Source organism: Haliotis asinina, chromosome 4 (genome assembly GCF_037392515.1).
Source record: "Haliotis asinina isolate JCU_RB_2024 chromosome 4, JCU_Hal_asi_v2, whole genome shotgun sequence".
NCBI classification, from domain to species: domain Eukaryota; kingdom Metazoa; phylum Mollusca; class Gastropoda; order Lepetellida; family Haliotidae; genus Haliotis; species Haliotis asinina.
In genome coordinates, this window is record NC_090283.1 from 63827295 (window position 1) to 63836608 (window position 9314).

Genomic DNA, 9314 nt, shown 5'->3' on the forward strand with positions numbered 1-9314 from the left:
GTAGAACCTTGTGTAACAGCGATTCTAAGTAATAATAGTGCTTATATTATCAAAGCACTAACAGAGAGACGACGACGACGACGATGATGATGATGATGATGATGATGTCAGAGTAGGTGATGAAAACTGAAAATTGAAATAAGGCACTACGGTCTTACACGAAGCATGACAAGACACTACGCCGTTCGTGATAAACATTCGAGCTGTGAAAGACGAAACTATATATCACTCGTGAGATATAGTAACATTAGACATTGATCTTAAGCATATTTTTAAGTCACGCAATGTACGTCAAAAAGTCTAATAGTATTAATCCCATTGGCCTTTTTAGTGATATCAGGGTTATAATTTTGAGTGCGTTATGGAGTGAGTATGATTTTTTGTATCAATACTCGAAACTAGGAAAAGCCACGGAGTTTCCAGTAGTAGTTCACAGGCGGATGCGCAGTTTTTGGCAAGCACCAGTTTTATTCGTAATGAACACTAACATGCTCATATTTCTTTGCCTTAAGAGGTGCTGAGGTGTTACATTTTGTGCATATATATATTTTGTATTTTTAAAAAATTAGTAAGAATGACTTACATTGGTCACTTTTGCCATATTCTATTATTCACAGTTTTGAGCAATTTAAATAATCTAAATATATTTTATATTTCGGTTTCAAACGTAACTATTTGGATCAAATGAATTATAAATGTAAACTAATGTACATATATATCTTTATCATTCAGTAATTTGCACCATTACACTGAAATGGAGTTTATTCTTATTTATTTTTCGAAGCGGTAAGAATGCACAGGACTGGACACATCAGCAATTTTCGTGCCGGCTCGGTCAACGTATTCTATTAATTAGAATTATGTCAAGGATTTAGGGTTAGGGTTAGGGTTAGGGTTGGTGGTTTGGGTTTAGGATAACGGACCTAATCCAATATAGTGGCTGGTAGAGATGAAACATCAGTGACCGGAGCTTATACGCACTCGCTGAACTTGACGACCTTGTTGCTATGCCGGCGTCGTAGGGCGTTTTTTCAAGAACGTGTACCAGTTGTTTTCCTCTTCCATTTTTAATACTTTGTTAAAAAAAACAAACGGGAGACCAAAAACGTCAAAAGTTAAATAAACGATGAAATGTTTTAATGTAGAAATTTTGGGCTAATGAAAATCGGCCTCGAACTTGCACTCCGGCCACTTTCACCTCTAGATCTACATATTTTCAGTAATGATTCGAAGTCTAACTCATCCTCGTGCCGTCACTAGACATGCCATGTCTAACTCACTCATTCCTTATAGTGCGATCCACATTATCCTAAAACACTTTTCTGTCACGAATGCACACAATGATTCACAAGCACGTCATTCATGCATGTACCGTGAAATCGACGTCTGACGCCTGATGTCAACAACCGTTTTCAGTTCGAACCATATCGGTTCATTCCACACAACATGGTATCTTGTAGATTACGGAATAGGACGATTGTGCCAGATGATATTGGGGCCGTTCAGCAACCGTCAGTAGATTGACAAGTAGACACCAAGTCTACCCGTAACCTTCGTAATTGTCCGCAACCAATTCGACTCTTTCCGTTCATTTCCGTGACGCCACAGGAATGACTGGCTAAATTTGCACATTGTGCAACAATGTGGATGTAGCAGTTGGTTAGCCTTCGGGCTAACAATCCGAGGGTCGTGGGTTCACATCCGACGGGTTCTCACAAACTGGTTAACTGCCTGTCTCATTGACGTGTAGCCTACGGCTGAGAACGTCCTCACGAGAAATTGTTGTGCTAAATTATAAAGGTGCTCCGCATAGGTTACTGAAGATCAATTCTAACCCAGATCGTCACGGGTAGCTACTGTGTCCATCGTGCACATTCGAGTTTCATTTAGGAGATAAACATCATGTGTTGGTCAATTTCCGGGTGTTATTGAGTATTTGAAGCACGGAAATGCACTTGGAACCGACGTCGTCAGCCGGAAATTGGCCATCACATGATGTGTATCGATGTTGAAAACAAAAGTGTAAACCAAACGGTTTTCAAATACATTTGATCAACATTCCAGCGCAGCGATGACTTAGCATAACATTACTGCCATAGGCTAATTTGCATATCACGTGACCGGACTTTTCTCTTGTTTGTAAACAAATGCGCACATTCATTAATATGCTGAGACTGGCATAAGGTAAGCGATTAGGTTTTCATAATGTTTTACACTGTTACGAAATTATTTTTCTACTACTGCGTCAGTACGGTTTGACAATACATATTTATATTTCAAACCGGCTGCATCGTTTGCTATCCATTAGGCTTCGATGACAGCACGTGGAGTCGTACAGCCCATGTAAACAGAGACCATATAATACAATGAAATGAACAATGAAATAAAGTAAGGTACATATCATTGATATGTAATAAGCTTGTATGTATACATTTTGCACACACATGAAAATCCAGGTGCAACATGTAATAAAATAATACAATGATCTGTTCAAAAATGAACAATAAAATAAATTACATATTATTACTATGTAACAATTCAACCTTCAGTCTGGTGTTGTGTTCTTCCTATATAAGAGTCAACAAATTCAAGTTACAGTGCCACAATTACAACAGATACTTTTACTGAGCGGTACGCCAGTGGTATGGGAGATGGAGTGTTGAAATTATACATTTGTCTATCCTTTTATTACTAAAGTAAAACACATTACACACGCTTCTGTTTGCGCCTAGGGAGTGCTGTATCATCAACTGTCATGGTAGGGTGTGGCCCCTTGTTGGATATGTTGCCACGTATTGGTTGGAGCACAGATGAACCAATGACCTTTATCTGTGAAAAGTTCTGTTTGACAGCATAAACTGATGGATTGTCATTTGAGCCTCCTTTATGTCTAAATTGTCCAAACTGTTCTTCTAGAGGGTCCTGATTAAATCGGTGAGTTAGAACAAATTCTGCACCTACAGCAAGCATGAATCGCACACACTCTACTATGGAATATACAGATATTCTAAGTCCTTTCAATGTTTGATGACTGAGCATCCTTTGGGTGGAAGTAAATTGCCCAGGCCGTTGCATAACACTAACTTCCCAGGCCTTGAAAAAGTTCAAGAAGTCATTAACAAGATAATCCAGTCTGGGGTCGTGAATACTTCGGTACTCTTGTTTGTCACTGTTCCGGGTTCTGTTTCCTTCCTGCAAACTCCTTGTGTTGAGACAATAAAAAAAATCGGTTCATATGCCTAATTAGGTTCACAGTTTCTTTGACTGGGTCCCCATATAGTTCCTCCATAGCATTTGCAACAGAGCTGCTAAATATCTGTGCTGCCAGGTTGACTTTCATGGCTGTGTATGGTGACAAATCTACATGGTCTCTAGTAAGCTTGTATGTCTTGCAAAACAAACCGTTTTCTACATGTTCTTCATACAACCTTAAAATATGAATCCAACTGATGTCACGGCCATTCTTCCACAGATCTCTGGTCATTTTGTGGGATCCTGAATTCGAAAAACAGTTTCTGGTGGTCTTGATAAGATGAGGAACATCTGAAATGAAGTAAAGTTTCCTGCGTGGATGACAGTAGGGATTCCACGTCCAATAGAAATTATTCACCTATGGTACTTCGTGAATGCTGAAGAACCTTCGGTTGGGTGAAGCTCCGTCACAGGTCATAAAAAGCGGCTTCAATCCAATTGTTTGCAAATTAATAACAGCTCCCCAAAGTATAGGAAATAGGTAATCGGCACTTACACCCCTAGTGGCAAATGCTGCATATGGGTATTTCAAATCTGTCACAATACCACGGATCATGAGGACTAACATTGTATTTGCTAGTTGAGGTTTACTGCCTGTAATAACCTCCTCTAAACAGAGCAAATCATTGCCAACTCTGTCAAGATCAACATAACCAACCAGTTCTCCAGTGTTTTTGTCATATACCAGACCTTCAGGCACTTTTACTTCATCCTGAAGAATGCCAACATAGGATTTTGCCTCAATGTCTAACATTCCAAGTGACTTGGCTTCTCCTTTTAAATGTTTTGAATACCTGGAATCAAAGCCAAGTGAACTTGGAAGAGCATGGGAATAATCATACAATGTCCTTTTGCTTGGTAAGGATATGAAGCCTGACTTGCCAGCAATGTCATAAGCCTTTCGACTTCTACTTCGCATATAGAGACACCATTTTATTACCATCGGATGCCATCTCATTGCGCGTTAGTCTTTGAGTTCACTGTATTTTTTCTGCTGCTCCCAGAAAAGTCTCTGAATAGACGTTTCATCAGGGTAATTATGAGATACTTCATCCGAGTGTTCCATCAAGAGTTTCTGAAAGTCTGAGTTAGACGAAGCACTTATGTTAAGACCTTTCTGAGTAATATTCTTGGATATGGTTTTTCTTAAACGACCCATTTCAAGCTGCATGGAATTTCTACAACTTTTCATCATTAGGTACTTTTCTATGACTTCATTCTTCGACATGTTCTTATGAGTCGTGTGACTGAATGTATTTGGTTTCTGGTTTTTGGGAGAAAGACTGTCTCTTCTGGCATTTGCTCGGAGTGTGGCTCTGTATTTACTGCAATGGCTACAACGGTCTCTCTGAGACACCAGGAACTGACACTTCATGGATCTGATGGTGGAAGTATAAGCAATTCCATTTATGTTAGCTCCAAAATCTCCTTCTCGGTAGGCAGATATTGTTGGAATAGCTCCTTTACTTATCCCCGTACCAACCGGAATCATGTCTGCAAATCTGTCTTCGTAACTGCCAACACAAACATGGTATGTAGACAGTTTTGATAGAAGTTTTTTCACATCATTATGAGTGGAGAAAAATGTAGGCAAACCAATCCAGAATTCATGATTTGGGCCAATGTCACGTCGATGTGCATATATGGTTGCTGTAAAGGATGGCTTGATGACTACTGAAAGCTGGACTGAGCCTAAGTCACTGTCATAAAACTGCACAATTGTAATGTTTTCACGTTGGTTTCTTGCAATTGTAAAATTGCCAAGCTCATCTACATGCTGAAGCAGCTCCTTTTTCAATTTCAAATATTGCTGGTACCTGTGGTGCCGTAGGACGCCATCAACAAATTCATCCACATTGTTTTCTGGATGATACTGGTGAACTTTGTCCAAAATAACAAAAAAATCATCTGCTGAACAACCATGAGAGTCTGTTGCTTCTTGACATGGGTCATCTGTAGGTCCATCACTGAGGTCAACGAAGAAGGACTTCCACGCTCTGTCCCACAGTATATTTCTTGATCTGAAAATGGAGATACACAATATTAATAATAAAAAAATAAATTGTATTGTTCTAAACACTTGTTAAAATTATGCAATAGTTGGTTGCAAATGCTCTTTCAAACATGGTCTACTTACTTACTCAAGACTGGATTAAAGTACTTAATAGTTTACATTGCACCTTTTTTCACATAACAAAAGAAACAATATTAAATTTGATTACACAATTACCTTGATAGTTAAACTTATTTTTGCAGGAAAAAGAAACAGAAATACCAATGAAATATATAAATACCAATAACTACAAAATATTAACACTCACTTTTTTAAAAGAAACCACTAGCCTGAATGTCCAATTTTCATTATTACTTACCTGCAATCATCAAGAACAGTTGACTGAACTGAAGAATAGGAATGGTCAGAGAGAGCGGAAGAAGTAGACTTTGTTGTTTCGGACCTCTCTTTGAATAGCCCTTCCGACGACTGCCAATAACAACTTTCTTTTTCCTGGGCATCTACAAAACAAATGATAACTTATGATATAAACAGTGTCATAAATAAAATGTTGAAGAATGACTTCATTGTTCACTCGTTGTTGCAAAAAGACAGACTGCTGGTTTTGTATATTAATAAAATAATATATAGTAATACAAATCATAATTGAATTTCAGTAGTAAGAATAGAGATAACATATAACAATATTGTTAAGAATTTTTAAATGATAAATAAAGACCCTTTCCACAAAGATAATCATTACAGTGAACAATAATGGAAACGTGCATTTTTTTCAAACGATTAGGTGCACGAGACTTTTGTACAGTGATTTAAATATATATTCGGCTCATATTAACGAACAAAATAAATGTTATGTCGTCTGCTACATGGTTATTGGAAAGTTCAGTCCACCCTGAAAATATGGTTTACGTCAAAAGTCATAAAAAATAAAATACCGATCGTAGCCATACAAATTAGGTACCAAGCAAAAGATGAAATCACCGTGAATGTTCACAAATTTATTCAAAATATGCTAGTAATAAGCTATTCTTGTGAAATCGTGCGAAAATCTAAGTGTTTTGGAGAAAATATTTCGAAAAACATCATATTTCGTCGTAATTCAGGAGTCAAGATAAGGAATGACGCAATCGCCACAGACTTTTTAATGTCACTAAACCAATCTTCATCGTATTTTCTTTCATTACACTCCGGTAACTAAGTATTTGGGTAGAGAATTAGTATCCCTTATTGAAAATCAAAATCGGAACTTTCGCTGATTTTGCACCTCCGCCATTGTTCTCACAGAACAACGAGCCCACATGGCAGTATTCATCAAATACAAAGGCACATAATAAACCTTAGATGCACGATTGCAAATATAAGTATAGGCATGGGAATACATGAAAATATTCAAATCTTACCTTTGCAATGGAAATACGCGAAATCGGTGATTGAAGACAGTGAAGTGAACGCAACGTTTTTGCCAGCTTCCGGATAGGCTGCGCAGAACAAGCCGTATCACTGATGTTGTTGCGCATCGGCTAGAGGGCCGTCCCTCTATTATATGGTGTCTGATGTAAACAAAGGGTCGCTGCTCAAATCGAAATAGTGTTACAAGTTTTCTCAATGAAACTGAACCATTTTAGCAAAGGTGTTTAATTAGATGTGTAGACTCATAAAAAAACAGTTATGAAATTTGTACATTATATTGACGGAACTGTGTAAGATGTGACGAATTTGTCACGTCTTTCTGACCTGTGGCAGAGATCGATACTATACAGGCTCGCCGCATGGAACTCTGGGTAGGAGAGTGCATTTGATCACGTTTTTCAACTAATCAGATTACAGAACCCAGTGACTTTTGGTTTAAAATGGTCATTTAACCAAATTTCAGGCCCTATCCGATCCCTTCTGGGTCCGCTTATTTTCTTGCATACGTGGAGCCTGTCACCTCAGATGTGTTGGCACTCGGGTTTCATCATTCAATGCTACGAAGGAATTTCGTACTGTGGAGCCGTACAGAACGCTGGTTGGTTGAGAGCAAGGTCATGTGATCACAATTTCAAGGATCATTCCTGTTGAACCCTTCAAATCGTTCATATGTGTGTAACCTCGTTCACACGCGTGTGAATATGTAGTACTGTCGGAAATGGGGAAAAACATGTTTTTTTTTTCAAGTTCATCACTACAGTTTACGTAGTTGATATGCGAAAGTGTTAAATATCTGTTAAAATAACTTCGACCTAACTTCAGTCCCAGCGGTAGGGAGATAGGAAACATGAAAATAGAACTTCGCTAATCATGAGGGGAGATTAGTGCAGTAACGAACAATGCGAATTTCTCCAGTCCGAAGCGACTTATGTGGAACAGACCATGGCCTTATGCTAATTAGTGTGCAGTGATATTGTATTACAAATGGCCCATTGCTTTTAAATGCCCGTTATGAAATTAGACATGCCTTCATTATAAACGATAGCTGACACAAAAAATAATAACTTTGAAACCATTACGGATGTAGCTACCATGGAGTCTCACTATCGCTATGAAAAGAAACAGGAAGAAGGGGTCGTCTGAAAAGCAAACCCATGACGGGTGACGCAGACGATAGTTGGGGTCGGGCATGGGGACAGAGATATCAACTCCAATTATATACAATTCCACAGGGGACATATCTTATTAGGGACGTTCTCGGCATGCCCTAACATTTTTAAAAATATCCAGTCTTGATGATATTCGGGCGGTCATGTCACCTATATATTTTGAGACATTTAATACAATACGTTTCTGTGGGTATTAGGTATCATATTCTATTTCCAACTGTAACATAAAATTCATGAAAGAAAGACACGTAAGATGTTAATAGGTGAGGCATATGCAACACACATGAAAAAGCAGAAAATATCTTTGACATAACCCCTTGTGCCAGTAGGCATCACATGTATTTCATGCCAGGTGAGTCGACCTGACACAGTGACCTAATTGCCATCTAAAAAGTTTGTTAAAATGTTGTTATTTCTATTTGTTTCTGTTCGGTAATTTTATCATTGGTTAACTTATTAAAACCATTTCAAACCTATGACGAATTTCTTGTTATAGATTAAGGAATACTTTGAGAACTATTTCTTGAAGGGCTTGGATACATGTGTAAAACATCGCCAAGTATGGAAACATCGCTGCAATACAGTCTTGAACAGAACTACAGTACAGCATACTATAGATGTATTAAAACACATCACTGTAAGCAATGGTCATGAAGAAGTGGATGAAAACGAATGTGTAAAGGTCTAAGTGGGATTAGATTTACGCCGCATTCGACAATATTCCAGGTATATGGAGGTGGTCTGTAAACAATCGAGTCTAGACCAGACAATGCGGTGTTCAACAACATGAGCATCGATCTGCGCAACTGGGAACCGATGACACGTGTCAATCAAGTCAGCGAGCCTGACCACCAGATCCCGTTAGTCGCCTCTTACAGCAAGCTTAGTCGCCCTTTGTTCAAACTCTTCTGTGAACAACGTTTTGACATCGTTCATTTTTCTCGGCAAAAACACAACCTGATATTCAATTCTCATGAAGAACCAAATGATTGAAAATGTTTACTTGTCAAAGGCAATAGTCCTATTTCCACTATGAATTCTAACCTCTGTCATCCTATTTGTCTATACATTTCATCATTTTGATTATTCGTAGGAGCTTGTGCAGCCTTGTCATGAGTAATCAGGATCCGCTGCAGTACGGCAGGATCTGCTGAAAGACCAGACCGGGTTCCAGATTAGGACATCAGTGTCATGTAGTTATTTTCCATTATATTCCGCCATGTACCTGAAATGTGCGGCGTAAAACTAAACTCACTCAGTCACAAACTTCGTTATATTTGAACTGGAGCAAATCCCTTTGCTGTTTCTAATCTTGCAGACTTTACCGTACTTCTACCACAACCATTTTCTGTGCCTGAAGCAAGGTGGCTGGTAAAGACATGGTACCAAATATACTATCTCTCTAAAATGATTGTCCGTTTTCCCAAAGACACCATCGTTATCGTTTGCATTAGTTTAGGAGGTGTTGC

At 38.5% G+C, this 9314-nt stretch overlaps 1 pseudogene; it reads right to left on the reverse strand.

Moving 5' to 3' along the window:
• Positions 1-4216: 4216 nt before the first annotated feature.
• LOC137281090 (uncharacterized) lies at positions 4217-6783 on the reverse strand (annotated as a pseudogene).
• Positions 6784-9314: the final 2531 nt, after the last annotated feature.